The sequence below is a fragment of the Prunus avium genome, chromosome 1, assembly GCF_965620075.1.
Source record: "Prunus avium chromosome 1, drPruAviu1.hap1.1, whole genome shotgun sequence".
Lineage (NCBI taxonomy): Eukaryota > Viridiplantae > Streptophyta > Magnoliopsida > Rosales > Rosaceae > Prunus > Prunus avium.
Genome location: NC_142284.1, coordinates 34,973,846 through 34,995,762, shown reverse-complemented (window position 1 = coordinate 34,995,762; position 21,917 = coordinate 34,973,846). Strand labels below are relative to the sequence as shown.

Below are 21,917 nucleotides of genomic sequence, written 5' to 3'. Positions count from 1 at the left end.
TGATCACCTTGAGAAATTTCACTAATGAAGATAGGTTACAACTTTGGTTTACAAAGGAAACCCCCTTAGAACACTACCCTCACAATCTGTTTCTCTCACACCCTTGCTCAACACCTTGATACACTTAGAGAACTCTCTTGCTCTCCCCTTCGCTTTTCTGAACAAAACTCTCACAAGTTTCCAGCTTTTGCCACAACATATTACACAACTTGTTTTCTCCTCTTGTGTTATCTTACTTCACCCCATTACCTACACAAGCCAATGGACAAGAGATAAGATATCAGTTTGTCCTCCACGTTCCTTCCTTTAGTCACCACTTAGACTAAATGTCAGATCAAGTAGGTAAATAGAATCCCACTCAGCCACCTCCATTAAACCAGAAAATGGAGAGAAGATTTATTCAAAATAAGATAACCAATTAGCCATGAGTGCTCTCCCAACTATCCAGCAGGTAGTCAACCCTCTTTTAACTCAGAAGTGACCCACTAAGCCTCTGAAATCTTGTGGAAAGCGATAGCCCTTGAAAACACAGTTGAAAACACGTAAGAAAACGTCACAGCACGACGGGAGCGACCGGTCGTCAGGAATGGGCGACCGGTCGCCAGAAGTTTTCCCTCCAGACTTTGAATCTGCTCCAGGACGACCGGTCGCAAATGTCACGCGACCGGTCGCTCGTCGATATTGCTCCAGACTTCGAATCTGCTTCAAAACGACCGGTCGCAAGAGACAGATTCAAAACCATCCTTTCAGGGCCAAAACACACTTGTATCCTTAGGTGAGCCATTTTTCCAACACTGTTGCCATGGGGTTGATGTGTTGGAGGAGAACGATAGGGTTTTCTGGTTCAGTCTTCTTCTTCTTTTCTTTTTTTGGGTCATTTTGTTTTCAATTTCTTAAAATAATTTAACTGAAAATTGGATGAAATGTTAAGGATTTAGATGGTAGGGGGGACATTGGAGAAAAAAAAAGTTCATATTCTTAATTTTCTAAAAAAGAAGGTTAGGAGGTTAATTGAAAATTAAGTACAAGTTCAGGGGGCAAATCACTAGTATACCTTCAAAAGAATAATAATAATATATATATATATATATATATATATATAGAGAGAGAGAGAGAGAGAGAGAGAGAGAGAGAGAGAGAGAATTTGCAACAATCTGTTCTAGTGTTGGTAAGATTAACGTTGCCTATGCTTTTTATTAAACTCGTGAATGCCAAGAAAAATTATGAACATATTGTTGGTATTAAATAGAGTAGTACTAGTGCTAGTGTCGATAGTTTAGTGAAATACACACACACACACACATATAATATATATATATATATATAAAAGTCATGCACTCATTAGAAAATTGATTCTAGTCAAGTTTATTGTTGGATAGATTTTACTCTATCTATTTCTCGCAAGTGCACGAACCAATTATAGATTTTACTATTACTTAGACTCACAAGTAACCTAAGACTAAACAAAATTTATTATATAACCGTTGTTTCTTCCACAACAGTTATTATATAACCGTTGTTAAAAGGGGTTTTTAAGCGTTGTGGTTTAGGGTATGTGATTTTTTAATTTTATTTCACAACTTTCCACAACGGTTTTCATTTCAACCGTTGTAATTGAAGCTTAAAAAAAAAAAACACGGAGTGAACAGTGACACAATATTTTTTCTTAAGCCCCGATAGTTCTCATTCTCTCTTATCTCTTTTCTACCTCTTGTCTCTCGCGTCTACCTCTCTTGCCCAGATTTTTTCTGTCTCTCGTTGCCTTGCCTTCGCCACAGCCATAGACAGAGAGACTTTGTCTCTCGCGTCTCCCTCTCTCCATGCTCTCTCACTCTCTCTCTCTCTCTCTCTCTCCTCCCTCTCCCCTCTCTTTCTCTCCCCTCCCTCCTTCTAGTTCAGAGGGCTTTGGGTTTTAATTTTAGGGTTACTGATTTGGGTTTTAATTTTAGGGTTATTGATTTGGGTTTTAATTTTAGATCTCTCTGATACTTGCACATAAGAAATGAAATTTGGGTTTTCTTTGTTGTGTGTGTGAGTTTGTTAGATTGAGGTCAGGTTCATCTAGGGTTTGGTTTGTTTGTTTGTGTGCTTGTGAAGGTGATGGCATCGAAACGGACCTAAAGCAGCTGAAGGACCTCTAGAAAGATCCTCCTACTTCATGCAGTGCTGGTATTTTCCATTTCCAAACTCGATTCGTTTCCTCTTCTTTTTCATTTTGATTCTGCTAAAGTTTTTATTTTGTGATTTTGGGTAAGAATTGATGTAGGAGTTTGTTGATTGCCTCCTCTTTGGAGATTTTGGCTAATGTGTACAATCTGATTTGAGCTTCCATCTATGCTTATTTTTAGAAATTTGCTATTTTTTATTAACCCAGACCAGGAAATCTGTGCAAAGCTGCAGTCTTGCACCGATTTGGTGGTCATATCAATTTTATATTATTGTTCTCTTGCCAAATTATGTGTTTGTCTCATAATCGAATGGAATTGCATTATTTTTAAGTTGGTCAACTGAATTTCATCGTTAAGAACCATCAGAGAATATGAAGAAAATAGTTAATGATATGGGATACTGAAGGTGCTATTGTGTGGCAGTTGTTAACCCTTACCCATTTCCCTGCCCTAATTAAATGGCAATAGACCTCCTACCTAGCATCTTGGGTATAAATGGGTAATTGCCCTTTTAACTCCTTGTTAAATGGTCTGGGTTGTGGGGACCTGTAATGACCCATTGAATCCTCAGAAAGAAAAGCTTTTAATTTTACACCTGGTTAGCTGTATATTTGCAGCGGTTGGGACTGATTTTTGTCATTCTGAGTCTTGTATGATTTTGAGGGCTGAGTAGACATTAAAGGTGTTAAAGAGGGAGGTTGGGGCAGTCAAAGAAGTTTGCTGGTAATTTGAAGTTGGAACAATGTTATCCTTTGGTACAGCTGTTTTGTTGTTTTAAATGTTGTGGTGGGAAGACTCATTCTTGTCTGCCAGGGTGGGTGGTTGAGTATTGTTTCGAGATTTCTTGGAACACTGTCTACTCCATTGAGTGAATTATAGTATCTTGAGCTGGATATTTCCATAATTGACCTTAAAATTGGATTAGATGGCTATGGGAATTAGATATAAGTGGCAAATAAATGGTAGTTCTTAGTCTATCTAGTTTATGACCCACCCTAAACTGACTCATTTTGGTGCCATAAATGCTATATTATTTTGCTGGTAATTTGCAGATTACCATTACTTTGGCAGCAAAAGTTCAGTCTTTTGGGAGAATATGAAGTCACTAATTTATAGCCACAACCATCTGGGGCATATTTTTTGAGCTTTTTAATGAGATATGTCCAATTATGTTGTTCTCATGTAATAATATTCTTGTTCCATATTAACGTTTTCTTGTTTGTGGCTGTTTGTTTAGACCCTGTTTGAAAATCTGGAGCCTGCTTTGAGGGAAGATATACAGAAGGTAATTTCGTCTTCAGAGCTATGTAGTTTTTAAACCTTAGTTGTTTTCTTCGTATCTCTCTAATATTGTAAATTCTACAGCTATGGGATGGAGTTCCGAAGCCCAAAGCCCATAATTATGTGTAGGGAACTCCTAAACAACCAACAAGTACGGAGTGTGGATATTTTGTGATGCGTTATATGGAGGAGATTGTTGAAGATAAAAATTTGGAATTTGCATCTAAGGTACTAAATATCCATATAGCATGGTAGAATAGTACATTTAATTTGAATGGAAACTAAATCTTTGATTAAGAATGTTTTTTTATTATGAGACTTGGCTAAGTCCTATTTTTGATATCTTGTTACAGTGGAGTAAAACAAATGATTGTACATATACACAAAATCAAATTGATGAAGTACGGCGTGAATGGGCAGGTTATGTGTAGCTCAAACCTCAAAGTGGACAAGGTTTTTTTGCTCAGAATAGTGGACAAGGTTATCAACCACTGGTTTGGCTTCTTTTGAACATGATTACGTGGCAATCACTTTGATTGTCATTTTGTGAATGGTAGAATTTTCACATAGAATGTACAAAATTTTAGATTCTGTGGTTGGTTGCTTTGGGATGTATGTACTAGATTCCAAGCTTTAAATTGCCTATAGATCTCAAATTGTTGTAATTGAACCAATTTTGGAATTGTATATATGGTTCAAATATTTTTCATATTGAAATATGAATACATCATTGTTCTAACTATATTCAGTAGTGAAGGAATGTCATTATTACAACGGTCACCTTCTTAACAACGGTTACCCATTCAAACCGTTGTAGAAATCCACTTATTACAACGGTTAGAACCAACATCTATTGTATAATAAGAACATTTACAATGGTTATTCTAAAAACCGTTGTGGAAAGAAATATATTACAACGGTTATTGAGAAAAACCGTTGTCGAAAGTGACTTACTACAACGGTTATGATAAAAACCGTTGTCGAAATGACCATTTTACAACGGTTGTTGAGAGTAACCGTTGTAGTAAGAACTATACTACAACGGTTATTGAGCAAAACTGTTATTGAAATGACCATTCCACAACGGTTTTTAAGAAAAACCGTTGTTGAAAGTGACATTTTACAACAGTTTTTTACCGTTGTCATAAATAGGTAGAAAAGACGACACTCCTAAGCACAACGGTTTTAGAAGACTTTCAACAACGGCTAAAAACCGTTGTCTATTAACTTTATTGTAGTAGTGTTTGTTTGGAGTGAAAACTACTAAGAAGAATGCAAAATAGCAAGTGACTGAAACCTACTAAAAGGGAATGCAAAAATAGTAAGTGAACAGCAAGTAAATGTTTAGAAAATTTAGAGACAATGAAAACAAGCACTAGGGGTTCAACTTCACCATGACAATCCAAATTCTAGCTCCAAGTTAACAAGCACCTAAGTTGATTAATTCAATTTCTGGAGTTTGTTCTTTCTTATGTATGATTATCCATATGGTGTTTGGTTTTAATCAAGTACTCAGAAACACAACTTAGCTATGGTGTTTAGTCTAAGCTATGAATCTGAATCCATTAAGCTTAAGAAGAACACTAAGAAACCAAGTAAACATTTAAACATGGTGTTTGTCCTAAATGCATTACCCACTCATTCACTAATCAGTTCAAGAGTGATATAAACTTGAACTAGATAACCAACATGCATGTGTTAATAGTGGCCAGTTATTTAAACATGCATAAAGATTCAACTAAGAACAAGTAAATGAGACCAGAAAATTAGAAGTAATCAACAAAGGGTAACATTAACTTGGAAACTTGAAAATGTCTTGTCAGGTTACATTGAAACCCTAGCTATGGATTTAGCTGCTTGTTAACAAAATTGTAGAGCACGAAATCGTAGCAAAATAGTGTAGTGGTAAGTGAGTATCGTTCCGCAGAGACTAAGACTAATTAACTGAGTACTGATTATGATTAATCCTAAACTTTATCTGGATGTTCGAATGGTGAGACTTTGATTTGAATTACGTAAGCAATTAACAAGAATTAACTAACATAAACAATAATAAAATTCGGCAAACAATGATGGTATGAGCACTAGGGTTCCAACTACACCATTGCCAATTCTACCATATTCCTGTAGCCAGTTAATCCTAATTATTATCCATGTTAATGATAAATTTCCCTTAATTATTCAATATGACATGCCTGTCAATACCAAAAGTGTTCCTACAACCGTCCCACTCTATGTCTAGATGAAGAACTAAGAAGTAGAAACCCGTTAAGTTCTATGGAAATTTATGGAAACCACACAAGCCTCGATTAACCTTCCAGTTCACTCAAGTAACCTGTGGTATCAATTACTAGAAGCAAAATCCTAAGTTGGATATTCCTATCGTCAACTCAAGCATCAAATCAATTAAGTGGTGATCAAGCACTCAAAGCATTAAGAACGGTAAAAGATACTTAACATGGAAAATAATATCAAATTAACATAAACACAGAAATAAGGTATTCATGGCTAGGCTACATCGTAGCCCTAGCAAAAAGGAAATTAGAACATGACAAACTTATTGAGAATCATAGAGTGGTTGATGGTAGACATGAAGATGAACTCGAAAACTCCCAAAAAGCTCCAAGGTGGCTGGCGACAGCAGGACTTCTCTTTTGCAAGAATTGGGTATTTTCAGGTAGTGAAAAGTATGGATCTCCTCTATGAGGCCAGCCCTATGCTATTTATAATACACAAATCCTTAACCTAGTTACAATCAAATACTACCAAAAGTAGGTTTCCCAATATCTTACCCAATATCTCTTTGATTGCTTCTCCAAATTCCACAAGGATTTAACCAAACTTCCTCCTTTAAGCTTTGACTGGTTGATTGCCTTCTAAGAAACATATTCTGTCTCCAATTAATCCTTGCCGTAAATTAGGGATCAACTACAAAATTCTCACAAAATACATTAAACCCAACAATTTAATCCAAGAAAATTAACAAATAAATAAGTAAAGGAGGCATAAAATATATGTAAAATAAGGACTTATCACTGCTCATAATGGGAAAGAAACTAAGACAAAATGAGAAAACATAATGAATGCAATAAGAGTAGAAAAACCCTTTTTCTGAAGTTCTTGTGTTGTCCAAGGCTTCTTCAAGAGCTTCTCCAAGAGCTTTCCCACGTCTAGAAGGATGTATGACAGCTAAGGAAATGATTTGGCATGAGTTTGGGTGAGTTGTGATGGCAGTGCAAGAGGAAATTCGTAGGAAAATGAAAGGAAGGCTTGTTGGATATGTTTTGGTGATTTGGGGTTGTTTAGAGTGTTGGATTGATTTCTGGAGTGTTTAGGGTTGTGGGAGTGTTTGAGGATGATTTCTGGATGTGTTTAGAGAATGATGGTAGTGTGGAGGATGACTGGAGTGTTGGGGTTGTGGGAGTGTGAATCCCAGGATTTGCACACCTTGAATGTGGAATGGAAGTGGTATTTATAGGGAGAGGGAAGTGAGAAATCTGAATTGAATATGGCTAATGCATACAACACTAGCAATTGAAAATCATATTCTTTTCTTGTATGGCTACTGCACTTCACCAACTAATCCCACCAGAAACCATAGCTCATGCATAACGCATCATGACCAAGCAACAATTAGGTCATCCTCCTGTCAGCATGATGTGTATTTTGATGGGCTCACGGATTGGGCTTGGCTTAATCAATTGATGACCTTGAGCTGTCCATCTTGACGTTCAGAATGTCTTCTTTCCAACCACATGTGATTTGGCCCAATCCAAGTCGGATGAAAAAGATAAGTCCGAAATGAATTTGTAACCCAGTCTTCCGTTTTTACACCTTGTTTTCACCATTTTACTCCAAATGCCTCAAGTGTTACCTAGAGCTCAATGAATTGAATGACAAACACAAAAGAGGTTAAAAGCACAAGTTTAACTTAAAAACATAACTAAATCATAAGGTAGAAGGGTACAAAATGATATACAATTGTGAACCGATCATTTATGCAAGAGGGATGGTATTTTGTAGTCTTCTATCATGTGCAGACTTCTACTTATTGTTGTATTTGTTGGATTTTTAAAAAGGTTTTAAAAATTTAACCATTTTATTTATTTACTATTTGGCTGTTTTATTTTATTTATTGTGGGGGTTATAAATATTTAATATTCAACTTTTATTTCTATATTGAATGCCTTAATTTTGTGGTTGGTGAAGGTTACATGTTCTTGGATGCCTATAAAAAGCCACTCCTCCTTCACGTTTGTGACAACCACAATACACCATCAAAATATCACATACCAATATCACCACCACAAACTAATTAGTTAAAACCTTAAAGGCATACTTTAGGAAATAAAAACTCAATGGCCCTAAAAGGAAATGCCCACTTGGAAATTCTTTACCTCTAAAGACAATAATTTACTTAAAAAGATGGTGAGCATGATTGGTTTGAACATTCAGCTTGATTTTCCCTTCTCTGTTAGCTTGATTTTCCTTTTTGATATCTTAAATGCTTGAACATTCAACAGTCCAAGTTTTCTGAATACAATGACTTTTCTTTTTCAAGTGGTTATTGTGGGTTCTATGTCAATTTTGAGTAGGGTTTTGTGTCTGGTATGAATGCCCTGTTTTGCATTTGATGTGGGTTCTGTGTCAAATTTGAAATGTTTCACTTGCACACGTACCCAGTAGTTAATTCATTTTTTTTTATGTTTTAATGCTTTGAGATGTTTCACTTGAACATTCAACAGTCCAAGTTTTCTGAATACAATGACTTTCCCTTTTTACTGAAAAGGACGACGCTTTTTATTTTTTGGCAGCCAAAGTATGTCTTTTATTTCCATTTGTAAATTATTGTTTGGTTAATGTAATGCATGTGTTGTAGCAGGATTCTATCAAGTATTGAAGGAGAAGAGCAAACACTTTGACGGCAATGTGAGTGACAACAAGAGCTTGATTATCAATGTTGAGTTATCCAAGTATTGGAGGAGAGGAGGAAACGCCTTGAAGAGAAGCAAAAAAAAAAGAAAGAAGTTCATGGAGAAAAAGAGCTTAGGCTAGCACTACACTTGAATGTTTTTTTCAATTATGATGCCAAATCTTTTCAATTATGATGGCTAATACTATGATATTGTTATAACATTTTTTATTTATTACTTTTTATTAAGAAGAAAAAACGTTTTAGGAATTTTGAGTAAAAAAATGAATTGTACAGCTATGGGGAGGAAGGCCAACATTTCCTCATTATAGGTCAATATCACTTACAACGTCAAAACACAAATTTCCTTACTATAAGATCCCTATAGCGAGAAAGAGATTCCTTGTATTCTGACGTTAGTGACAAATTACATATAAGATATCCTCGTTATAACTCTACAATGAGGAAACTTTCAAGACATCGCAAAAATGTAGTAGCGAGGAAAACTTGAATTCCTCGCTATAGGCTTCTACAATGGTGTTTTAGCGTTCAACCTATGAGGAAACCTATTCCCGCGCTATACCTATTCTGCGACGAACTTGTGGTATTCATCGCAATACACTTATAACTATTACCGACGATTGTGTTGCTTTAGCGACGAACTAGTTTCCTCGTTGTATGATGTACAAGAAAAATATTTTCCTCGTTTATAACTTATCGCGAGAAATTATATGACCTTTAGCGATGATAAAATGCCTCGCTATAGTGTTTCAGCGAGGACAAAGTTAAATCGTCGCAAAATGATTCAGAGAGGAAACGTGAGCATTCCTCGCTACAGGCTTCTACGAGGGGGCTTCAACATCGACCGGGCGACGAACACAATTTCCTCGCTGTACATATTTAGCGAGGAAATCGTGACTTTTGGCGAGGAAATATTTCCTTGCAAAAGCGCTTTTTTGTTGTAGTGATTCTCTCATTTTATACTTTTATATATATTCTCTACTTTATATTATTATTTTGGCAATGGTTATGTGACTTGGATACCTATATCCGTCTATGAACGTGCTCATAGCGGATCCTGAGTTTGTATACAAGGGGTCGTATCTTGGAGTCTTGTAGACCTCCAGTGCACGTACAGAGGCTACAAAGGCTTTAGGACAACGTCTTTGACGTGCTTCACCGTACCAAACTCACATTCTTACTTATTATTTATTTTATTTTTACTTACCTATTAATTTGTTTTCTTCAATTTCATTGTACCTTAAAAGCTTTCCAATTTATTTATATGTTATTTATAATATAAATGTTTTTGTATTTGGCTCTACGGAAAAGGAAAACTATACTTTTTATAACAGTATTATTCCACTATTACATGTAGTCTTTGTCAAATAAAAGTAGGGCAAATATTCAGTTATGCTCATATATATATATATATATATATATATATAATTCTTCTCAAATATGGAGAGAAGTACAAAGATGTGTTAACCCTAAATAACATAGGAAATAAATCTAAATTATAGTAGGAAATAAAATCTCGATTACAATAGGAAATAAATGTCAATTACAATAGGACTAAATAAATGGGTAAGTAACTAAAACTCTAACATAGTAAGGAACCAAAATCCCAACTAAATAAGGACTGCCCCAACACTCCCCCTCAAGTTGGAGCAAAGATATTTCACATGCCCAACTTGACAAGCGAGTCATAGATAATTTTTGCGGCTTTTATTTCCTATATATTAAATAAGAAAACTTGATTTTATGAGATTTTTATATGAAGTATATACTGACTTAATAAGCCTTCATTTTTATTCCAAATTGCGTGTTGAACTAAAACCGATTTTTCATATTTTGATTTGGTGGGAATTTGATTTTCTAGTATTTTTATTTGAATCCAAATGGGGGGTATGTCCTTATTTACATTGTAAACTTAAGTAAATGGAGTAATATAAAAATAAATGAAAGTAAAAGGATAGAGACATTTACTTAAATGTTGGAAATGGAAATAAGGTTGGTTGTACACTGTTCCAACGGAAATAAGGTTGGCTGAACACTGTTCCAACAGATCTGTTTTCTAACCGCTATATTTTTAACAGCTATGTTTTCCAACAGCTATATTCCTAATGGCTCTGTCTTTCCAACAGCTATATTTCTATACTTATAATTATTTATTCAGATTTTTGGTGACAACAACATCTCAACATATTCATCCAAGCTTACAAGCATTCATCATACTATGAATATCATTTTCTCATGAGCCATTCCTTGTTCAAATTCATACAAGAGTTAGTGTCCAAAATTACGTCTGTAATCACCTACTCAGAAAGGAGAGTTATATTTGTGTGAGGTTCAATTGTATATCCCTCTCAAATAGGAGAGATTTTTGTTCCGAGAGTTATTTCATTCAAACTTGTAAAATGGGCTGGTTTGATCCCATGAGGTGAGAAGGGTGTCTTCCATCTTGTATTAGAGTGGTGTGTTCTAGCTGTGAAGGAGTGGTGTGGTCTGACAGTGTAAAGGTTTGAACTCCACCTGCAAGGAGTTTTTCAACATAGTGGATCGAACTCTCAAGTGGTGTGCTTGAGGATTGGATGTAGGTCAAGTGGATTCAACCAGTATAAATCTCTATGTTTGAATCTTTCTTTCCCTATCTCTTTATTATTCTGCTTGTCAAATTTACTTGTCCGTGTTTAAACTTAAATTTGCAATCAACCTTATTCACCCCCTCTAAGGTTGATTCCTTGGGCAACAAACATGGTAAAGGTAAGGCGAAGAACACAGAAACCTTGTGAACATCAGCGTGTTTTTGTGGGGTCTTGCTTGACTAATAGAGGCATAGTGCTATTGGCTTATTCTATTCCTGCATCTACTCGATTGTTTTTATAGTTGTTGGAAGTAAGAATGGCAAAGAACACAGAAACCCTGTGAACACGGGACAAGGTAAGGCAAAACCAAATTCCTAAAAATAGGGTAAGGCACGACAAAGGTAAAGGCAAAACCAAACCCTAAAAATAAGATAAGGCAAGACAAAGGGAAGGCAAAGACAAAGCAAAGGCAAAGTAAAGGCAAGGCAAGGCAAAGGGCATGGCCACAGCAACATCAATAACAACAACATTGGAAAGCGAAGCAAGCAAAGACAACATCAACGGCGACAACCGCAACAACAACAACAATGACAACAGTTCTTCCATATCAACTTTAGCTAATTCACACAAACACAACTTCTCTTCACTCTCCCTCTCGCCCCTGAAGAGAAGGGGTCGTCAAAGTTAAGAAATAAGCAACATCTTCATGAGAATATGTCAAGGTAATGGGGATGCGTCAATAAACATATCTTTTTGACTCATCGTCCCCTCCTCGAGAGCACTTAAATTGCAAGGAGAAATTAAACATAGGTCACAAGAAAACCTAGGCTCTTATACCATGTCAAAAAAAAGTAGGACAAATAATCAATTATGCTCATATATGCTCATTTTTTTATTCTTCTCCAAAGATGAGTTAACCCTAAATAACATAGGAAATAAATCTCAATTACAATAGGACTAAATATATGGGTAAGTAACCAAAATCCTTGTTGGTTTTAAAACATTTTTAAGAAGTTCATTTGAATATTAAACTTGCATTTAATCAAATTAAAAGCAACGGAAGAATATGGTGGTTGTTTAAATTCAAAACAAAACTTCTTCCAAGTATCTTAAGCCATGAACATTGATATGATTTCATAAATGAAAGCACAAGAGAAAAGGATAAGTGTTAATTACCCTTGATGCTATAATATGAACTAAGTTGTGTTTTGGTCTTCTCTTGATGATTTCCTTTTCTTGATCTCTGTTTGTGCCTAATAAACCACGGTCGTACACTGACCGAAGGGGCTTCCTTTCTCGGCCCTAGCACCTGCCCATGGACTAAAACGTGGCATTTTGTCGGATGTTTGGCCTTCCTAAAAACGAAGGAAAAGCGGCGAAGGCATAATCATCTCGGCCTTGACCGCGGCATTGCAGGCCGGGGCCGAAGGACAAAGAGACACGGCCAAAGATATTAGGGTCACATCGCCACGTGACAACAGGGTCCCACACTTCATTTAATGAAGTATTGCCTCTGTTTATTGCAGCAAACCCACTGGCCACGAAAACGCATTTAATGCATGAGGGAAGATGGGAAGTGACTGAAGTCAGGATTTGGTGATGGGAATCAGAGTGATTAGATGCAAACATTCTCACAAAATTCTTGCAGCTTAAGAGATTAGGTCACCAGATATCAGAGCAATAAATGCGTCTCCACGGCCAGAAGCACAGAACCCACGAACAGAGCGGCGGCCGAGATTTACCGGGATTTATGGGGTCACACCACCATGCTTCACGATCCCAAATGTCGATTGGACTACCCACTTGTTCTGATCAGGCTCCACCATGCAAATTTTCAGCCTCGATTACTCCTCCAAGAACTCTTCCTATAAATACCAAGCTCAAGCTACATTCGAAGGGTTCAAACACCAAACCAAAAGCCTCCCACGAAGCAAATTATATTTTCCTGCAATGCACTTTCAATACCTTTACTTGCTTTCCTAGGAGTAGTGTTAGATTGAAAGGAAAATCCGTTCATCAATATACCATATGACCCTTGATTTTCAAGGCGCCGGAGCACCATCTCTGTTACTCTCTCATTCACCCCATATATCTTACGACCATCGCTCCCTGAGCAACGCGCCGGAGCACCGCCCAAAACCCACCATCAATACCACCACTAAACGGCCTTGTAGCTCAGGCCGTGAACCTGACGGCCGAGATCAGTTCCTCTCTCGGCCACAATCGTTTGATTAGGAGTCGAATTCAAACAGGCGCACCACTTTGTTGGCTGCGCAAATCTCACTGCCTGGTGCTCTGGACCGAGGGGATGTGCGTTAACACGTGGCTTCCTGCTTTTGGATGTTGTGCGGTTGTGCGCGAGCGTGCCAGCACGGTCTACTGTGCGTCGAGATGTTGAAGTGGATAGAATGGTCAAGTGGTGCGCTGTTGTGTAGATACAGCTGCACCAAAATGGATTCAGTTGCATCCTCAACTTGTGATACTCGCAAGTGCACGAGCCGTTTGGTAGTATAGCATATGTAAGTGCGAGGTCGATCCCACGAGGATTGGTGATTGAATGATCCAATTCATTTTTCCTACACAAAACAGAAATGAAAAAGAAAGGAAATAAATAAAACAAGGAAGAAAGAAATAACTAACTCAAGCAGATAAGTTCCCAAGTTCAATTAGATTAATGGATTGATTCTAGCTAAAGTATGATTAAGCCATGGTGTGTGGTCATAACCTTGTGTTCCTAATTCCCTAATTTGATCATTTGTTGTCTAACCTAAAATTAAGCATTAGGAACCCATTAAGCATAGAAGAACATTTTAAACAACCAAGTATGTATCTAATCCCTGTTGTCGAATGTCCATACATACTCTTCCTATTCATAGTTCAATTCGAATTAAAGCATGGTGTATACTCTTAATTCAAACCAAGATAGCTAACATGCAAGCCTAAATGGTGATCAATCATTCAAACTAGCATATTAACTTATAAGCATAATGAATAAGAACATGAACCATAATTGAAACTTGGAAACTAATCAAACTTGAAAAACTAAAGAAAAGAATTTACATAACAATGAAAATTAAGTAGAACTTGGAAAAACTTAAGGAGAATTTCAGCACAAAGATCTCATTATAACAATTGAAAACTAGAAAGAGAAACTAAGAGAATTTGAGGGAGAGAAGGGAAGGGAGCTCTAGAGAAGTGTTTGAGAGCTCCCCCCCTTGGGGTGTGTTTACAAGCTTGGGAAACCTCACTATATATAGGCCTAAGGAAGCTGAAAATCTGAATTAAGTATGGCTAATGCATACAACACTTGTTTTATAAAATCTGAAATGGTTGATGCACTTCACTAATGCATACAACACTTCCATTATAAAATCTGAAATGGTTGATGCACTTCACTAATAAATCCCACCAGCAGCCCTAGCTCATCTTCATGTCACCATGACCAAGCTTCCAACCAGAAATAATAGCTCATCCTGAGGTCAGCATGACCAGCAACTTCAAGGGCTTACGAATTGGGCTTCCCTTAAGCAAATTAAGACTTTAAGCACTCAAACTTGAAGTTCAGAATGTCTTCTTTCCAGCCATATATCATTTGGGCCAATCCAAGGTCGGAGGAGGAAGTTAAGGCCAAGACAAATGGCTAACTCATTTTGCGCGCTGATAAAATCCATCCTGAGCATGGCTCTGTGTTTGCTAGGTAACAGACTCCATATTTATCCAATGGGGCTGAATTTTGGATATGTTATATTACACACCCATTGGAACAACTTTCATGAAGAATGTGGCCTCATCCGAGCTATGTAGATTGCTGAAACAAAGCTTGCAATATGACCTATGAAACTGAGCTGGCAGGGGACTGTAGCCAAAATTGAGTTTGTCTTTAAGCTCTTCATCCATTCATCCAAATTAGGCCCTAACATGCATGGATTGCATCATTTACTATCCAAAGCCCTCATTATTACCTAAAGCTCAATGAACTGAAAGATAAACACAAAAATGATTAAAAGCACAAGTTTAACTCAAAAACATAACCAAATCATAAGCTAGAAGGGTACAAAATGATATGTAAATATGCACCGATCAAATACCCCCAAACCTAGATTTTGCTAGTCCTCGAGCAAAACAAAAGGAAAACAAAGATAAAAACAAACAAGAAGTTAACTAGACCACTTTCGTAGGTAACTCGATTGCATTGAGCATATGCAACAAGCCTTTAAACCTCTAGGCATCCCTAGTAGGAGGAGTTGTGTCTCCTGAGGGTTTAACAGATACGATACCCACAAACGTTTTACTGACTCTGTAAAACAAGGTAATTAGAAAACTTAAAAGATTGTTAGTCCTTAAGCAAAATAAAAAAACAAAAAAATAATAATAATAATTACATTAACAAAAACAGAACAAAACAAAACAAAAAAAAAATTACAAAAATAAAAAGAACTCAAAACAATCTTTCCGAACATTTTCTGAAGAGAAATGACTCATGCACATGACTCAAAAGTTTTAACAATAAAAGCTCAATTTTAAACATTATTCACAAAGCGGCAAAGTTCAAAACATAATATGCTCAAAGTGTGGTAGTGTGATAGCCAAATGCAACAAATTCCCCAATCTTAGTTTTCACACAATTTCAAAAATCATACAAAGCACAAGTTCAACTTCAAATCTCACCAAAGTTGTCCTCTCACAAATGAATCACTCGGAAGAGGGCTATAATGCAACACTCAGTTATAAACATGAGATTAGAGTTAAACCATAAAGACTTAACTCGAAATAGAAAGATGAAGAACTTGCATTAATATGATCTCAAGAAGGATGCCAAACACTTAAAAGTAGAAAAATGAATGCAATTCAACCACATGACATTTAAGATCAATTTAGGTCTTTAACATAGGTTGTAATGGGGCCAAGGGTGTAAGGTGAGTAAGAAATGAAAGGTATGGATAAAACAAAGTCCAAGGAACTCAAAATATAAGAGCATAAAACAATTGTTTACAAGACTTCGAATCATCACAATGAGAATTTATTTTTCTTTTACTTGATCAAAACTCCTTATACCTTCATTTACATTGATTCACTCCTTTCCTGAACAACCACCAATTTATTTTGAAGGCCCAAAAATGAAACCCAAAAATGAAATTTCATTCAAAATGGTAAACAATGGAAAATCATGCTTAAGCATGCATAAGGTTAGCTTGAAAGGCACAAACGATCCAAAGAGGGCCTTAATATCACTTCTTAAATGTCGTGAAGTCAAATTGCATAAGAATAAATGACTTTTAAGTGTTCAACCAAATCAATGAATAATGAGATCAAACAACAACTTAGATGACAAGAAATTAAGAGTATGTGTATAACACTCATGAATTGAAGTACAAGGCTCAAAAGCTCACTTTATATGGTTGGTTATATAAGTCTAATTTATGCTTCATACAATTCTTTAGATCATGCAAATCCTTTAATTGGAAAATTATGAAACAAATGGCAAGTGTAAAGAAGGTTTCAAGCATATCATGCTAGAACAATGCCAATTTTTTTTATTATTATTTATTTATATGAAATCCAATTTTCATTTAAGTCATGCAAACATTTATCACAATCTCATCAAATGTGTTCGGAAAGTGACTAAACAAAACAAGATTCAAAACAAGAAAGAAATTTATTTATTTATTTTTTTTAAATTTTAAGAAAAACCAAGTTTACTTGCTAAACTCCAATACCCCCAAACCTAGAAATGAGCATTGTCCTCAATGTTTAAAAATTAGGAACAAGCAATGTCATAACAAGAAATGAAAGGTACTAAAGTAAATATAAACCACAAAAAAAAAAAAAACACAAATAAAATAAAATAATTACAAAAGTAAAAATTACAAAACAAACAAACAAACAAACAAACAATCAAACAGAAAACCCTAAACAAACAAAACAGTAAGCCCTAAACAGACAGTCTTACGCAAATCAAAACCAAAACAATTGAAAGCCCAACCCACAAGAAAGTTAAGCCACCTTGAAACCTAACAACGGTGAAAACCCAACCCACAATAAAATCTGAAGCCCACACGTTTGTTATTATTTTTATTTTTATTTTTTTAATTTTTAAAAAAAATGTGCATTGGGAGCGCAAAGAGTGTGATTTCTGAAAGGGAAGAGCGTGGTCCCTGATGCCTTGGTTCCTGGGGAGTCACGGGTGAAAGGGGTGAGGGACGTGACAGCGTGCAGAGGCAGCAGTCACATCCCCCAAGCCAGAATTATTGGCTTCTTGGGTGAAGCGAGATGACTTTTTCACTAGAAGGTGGTGAAAGGTGAAAATGCAATTAAGGGGGTTGGGAAACGGGTGCGGCGACATATAGAGATAAGCGGTAAGGGCCGCACAGAACTCAGAACCGCAGCGGCTAGGGTTTAGCAGACTAAGTCTATAAAAGGTAAAAAGAAAGGGTAAAAAAAAACAAACTCAGAAACACACAAAAGAGAAAAGAAAGAAAGAAGAAAAGAGAGTGAGAAATCAAATGGCCTCTAACTACCCATTTTCGTTGGATCTCAACCTAGCTCCACCGACTCAGACACGAGGCCAAGCAGCGGCACCAGTATGGATGCCCTACTTTGCTTCCGCACGGGGGCCTGTGACAGTAACTGACTCAATACTCCTGGACAACGATGTTGCCATTGGAGTGGGCAGAAATCTGGTGACTCCTAAAGATATACGTGTTCTGGGGACAAGGGATGACAACCGGGTCGTGAGCGATGCCCTGGCACTGAGCGTGCAGAGTACGGCAACAGTCGCAAGTTTGGGTCATCGCCTACTTGCGAAGTCCCATGAGGTAGAGGTGCTTAAAGCTCAGTTGGCGGCGGAGCGAAGTATGGTTGAAGAGTGTCAGACTGCTATAAAAAGCTTGAAAAGGGAGAGGTCAAGGATAGTGGAGGTGAATCGACACCAGCTAGAAGTATTGCGGGACGAGAATAGAAACCTATCAAAGATGGTAGAGTTGTACTCTCGCGACATGCGAAAACAGCTGGAAGACCTAGACCGACCGGGTAAACGCAAGCAAGCAGATCGTGAGAGTAGTTACGCTCAAGCTAAGATTGCGATCTTTGGGAGCTCAAGTGGTGAGCCCCAAGAGGCTGTGCATGAAGCCCAGGAAGAGGACAGCCAGAGGGCCAAACTCAAAGCTCCAATGGTCGAGACACCGAGCACTGTGAAGAAATGACTTCTACTGCATTATTGATGTTTTTATTTTAATTTATTTTATTTTTTTGGTTGTTTTTGTCTTTATTTTGTTTTGGAAATAAAAGAGTAAATTTGCAGAAGGAAAAAGAAAACGGAAAAGAAAGCACACTTTCCAAACTTAAATCAAACGAAGACGACAAACGGAAATGGAAGCACAGTTCCCTAACTAAAATAAAATAAAGATGATAGCCGAAAGGGAAAGGAAAAAACACAAAGCTCTAGAAAATGAAAGTAACGGGCAAAACAATAAAACACCAGAAAACACGGAGGAAAAAAAAGAAAAGTAAAGTAAAGGTGCTCCCCCTTGAAGCGATTAGGTCGAGCATGCCCGGGAAATCCGAAATGGTGTTGGCTCTCTCTCATCAGCATATGTCTATTTAAACCACACCTCTGCAAGCAGATGATACCCAGCATTTCTTCCTGCAACTCAAGGAAAAACATCAAAAAATCCAGAAACAGAAAAAAAAAAATGGCATCCTCATGCACTCACCTTGATGATCTCAACCTTGAGCTCTCACTTGCACCACCGAATGCCCAGACAAGGGCTCCTCCAAACCATGTCTTCCCAAACTCAACATATCATCACGGTACGGCCTCAAACTTTGCTGAGATAATACCAAACTTTTCTGAGGCAATGCCGAACAGAGCAGCGCTGCTGGGAGGCATGATTGGCAGCAAGCTCACACCGACAGATCATCTGCATGTGGCACAGAGGTCTGATAAGGTAGCGGTGGAGGAGTCCCACAATTTAACTGTGCTCCACGCGGTCTCCGCTACCAATTTGGGCATGCGATTACTTGCGAGGACAAGGGAGTGTGCCGCGATGAGCGAGGAAATATCTTCCTTGAAGGCTATGGTGGCGGACTTGCAGAAGCGGCTCTACTGTGCCAATCAGCACGTGGAAGCACTGCAGAGAAAAAATGAGGACCATGTGGAGCTGCTGCAGATTCTACAAGTGCGAGAAAATAGAGGCAAGCCATGATGATGAAGAAGATGAAGAAGATGAAGAAGATGATGAAGATGTTGTTTTTTTTGTTTTTTTTGTTTATTTGTTTGTTTGTTTGTTTGTTTTTTTTTTTTTTATGCAATGTTTGAAATAAAATAAAAAAAAGTTTTAACACTCAGAAATAAACTAACTAATCATACCACATAAATAAATAAATAAACTAACATAACAAAACAAAAACAGAAACAAAACAAAAACAAAGACTCAACAGAAAAGAAAACAAAGAAAATAAAGAAAACTTAATTTAAAAACGCACGAATATACAAGCAACTCACGGATGACCAGTTAAGGGCCTCAGAAAACACAGCCAGGGGATCCGGGAAGGTTGGAGGGGTCACAATGGTCCCGCTTAAAACCCAAACTTCTTAGACACCGAAGGTGTCGCCTATAGAACTCCTAGACACTGTATTGACGGAAGTGCTCACTGGAGTTACCATAAGTCAGCTCATATGAAAAATCTTTTTAAAATTTTTAAGATAAGAAATAAAAACAAATTAAGATAAAATGAAACAACAAACCATAAACGAAAATGAACTAAGTACTCTAAACAAACTCAAACAAACGGCAAACATTTATCACTATCTCATCATAAGTGTTCGGAAAGTGGCTCAAAACAAAAACAAAACAAAACAATACTTAAAATAAAAACAAGCAAAAAAATAAATAATTTTTTTTTTTTCAATTATTATTTTTTTTAATTTTAAGAAAAACCAAATTTACTTGCTAAACTCCAATACCCCCAAACCTAGAAATGAACATTGTCCTCAATGTTTAAAAATTAGCCACAACCAATGTCATAACAACAAATGAAGGGTATTAAAGCAAATAAAAATCACAAAACATACAAAAATAAAATAAAACAATTACAAAATAAAAATTACAAAACAAACAATCAAATAAAATAAAATAAAATAAATAAATAAAAAAAACACGAAACAGTAAAACACTCAAAACAGTAAGCCCTAACAGATAGTCTTACACAAACTGAAACCCAAACAATTGAAAGCCCAACCCAAAATGAAATTAACCCAACAACGGTAAAACCCGACCCAACATGAAATCTGAAGCCCACACGTTTAAATTTAATTTTTTTCTTAAAAAGATAAAATGTGAATTATGAGCGCAAAGCGGGATTTCTAAAAAGAGGGAATGTGGTCCCTGATGTCGTTTCATGGATAGTCACGGGCAGAAAGCAGGAGCCACGTGTCGACGCATAGAGGCGCCGCAGATCCACAAGCGAAAATTACGGGCTCATGGAAAGGCGCGACAACTTTGCTGAACGCGTCCGTTCAGACAAAGCAAGTCGTGACAAATGTGTTGGAAACGGTTGGAAAGTGAGAAGGTTGTGGGACTCGAGGAACGCTGGATATTCAGAAAACGCTTAGACGCTGCAACGGCTAGGGTTTGTTTGTCAAAGACTTCATCTATAAGAAGGAAAAAGAAGGGAAAAAAAACAAAAAACAAAAAACACACAAACTCAGAAACACAAAAGAGAAAAGAAGCAAGAAAAAGAAAAAAAAAGTGAGAAATCAAATGGCTTCTTCCTACCCCTTTTCGTTAGATCTCAACCTAGCTCCACCGACTCAGACACGAGGCCAAGCAGTAGCACCAGTATGGATGCCCTACTTTGCCTCCGCACGGGGGCCTGTGACTGTCAATGACTCAATACTCCTGGACAACGATGTTGCCATTGGAGTTTGCAGAAATTTAGTGACTCCCAAAGATATACGTGTGTTCGGGACAAGGGATGACAACCGGGTCACGAGTGATGCCCTGGCACTGAGCGTGCAGAGTACAGCATGTGTCGCAAGTTTGGGTCATCGCCTACTTGCGAAGTCCCATGAGGTAGAGGTGCTTAAAGCTCAGTTGGCGGCGGAGCGAAGTTTGGTTGAAGACTGTCAGAGTGCTATAAAAAGCTTGAAAAGGGAGAGGTCAAGGATTGTGGAGGTGAATCGGCACCAGCTAGAAGTATTGCGAGACGAGAATAAAAATCTATCAAAGATGGTAGAGTTGTACTCTCGCGACATGAGAAAGCAACTGGAGGACCTAGACCGACCGGGTAAACGCAAGCAAGCGGATCGCGAGAGTAGTTACGCTCAAGCTAAGATTGCGATCTTTGGGAGCTCAAGTGATGAGCCCCAAAAGGCTGTGCGTGAAGCCCCGGAAGAGGACAGCCAGAGGGCCAAACTCAAAGCTCCTATGGTCGAGACACCGAGCGCCAAGAAGAAATGATTTCAGTTTTTATTTATTATTTAATTTTAAAGTGTATGTGTGTTTTTTTTTTCTTTAATTGGGAAATAAAAACGTTAGCTATCTCAAAGAAACGATTGACCCTAAATGTAAAGAACGACAATCAAACAAAAACACGAAGACCCAAACAAGATTTTTTTATTTTTTTTATTTTTATTTTTAGTTAAGTAAATACACAAATAACTGCTTCTTCTTTTAAGAGAAAAACTTAAGGATGACCAGTTAAGGGCCTCAGAAAACACAGCCAGGGGTTCCGGGAAGGTTGGAGGGGTCACAATGGTCCCGCTTAAAACCCTAACTTCTTAGACACCGAAGGTGTCGCCTTAAAGAACTCCTAGACACTGTATAGACTGCGGTTGCTCACTGGAGTTACCAAAAATTTAGCTCCTTCAAAGAATATCCTATGAGTTTTAAATTATACTACCTAATTAAATAAAAAACAAAATAAATAAATAAATAAATAAACTGAAATAAACACGCAATTCAAACA

General features: G+C 37.2%; 1 long non-coding RNA gene across 1 annotated transcript; it reads left to right on the top strand.

The window, feature by feature from the left end:
- Window positions 1-1,723: 1,723 nt before the first annotated feature.
- LOC110754211 (uncharacterized) lies at window positions 1,724-3,668 on the top strand. Its single transcript, XR_002526259.2, has 3 exons — window positions 1,724-2,169; window positions 3,406-3,453; window positions 3,534-3,668. It is a non-coding gene; the product is annotated as an uncharacterized LOC110754211 (long non-coding RNA).
- The last annotated feature ends 18,249 nt before the right edge of the window (window positions 3,669-21,917 follow it).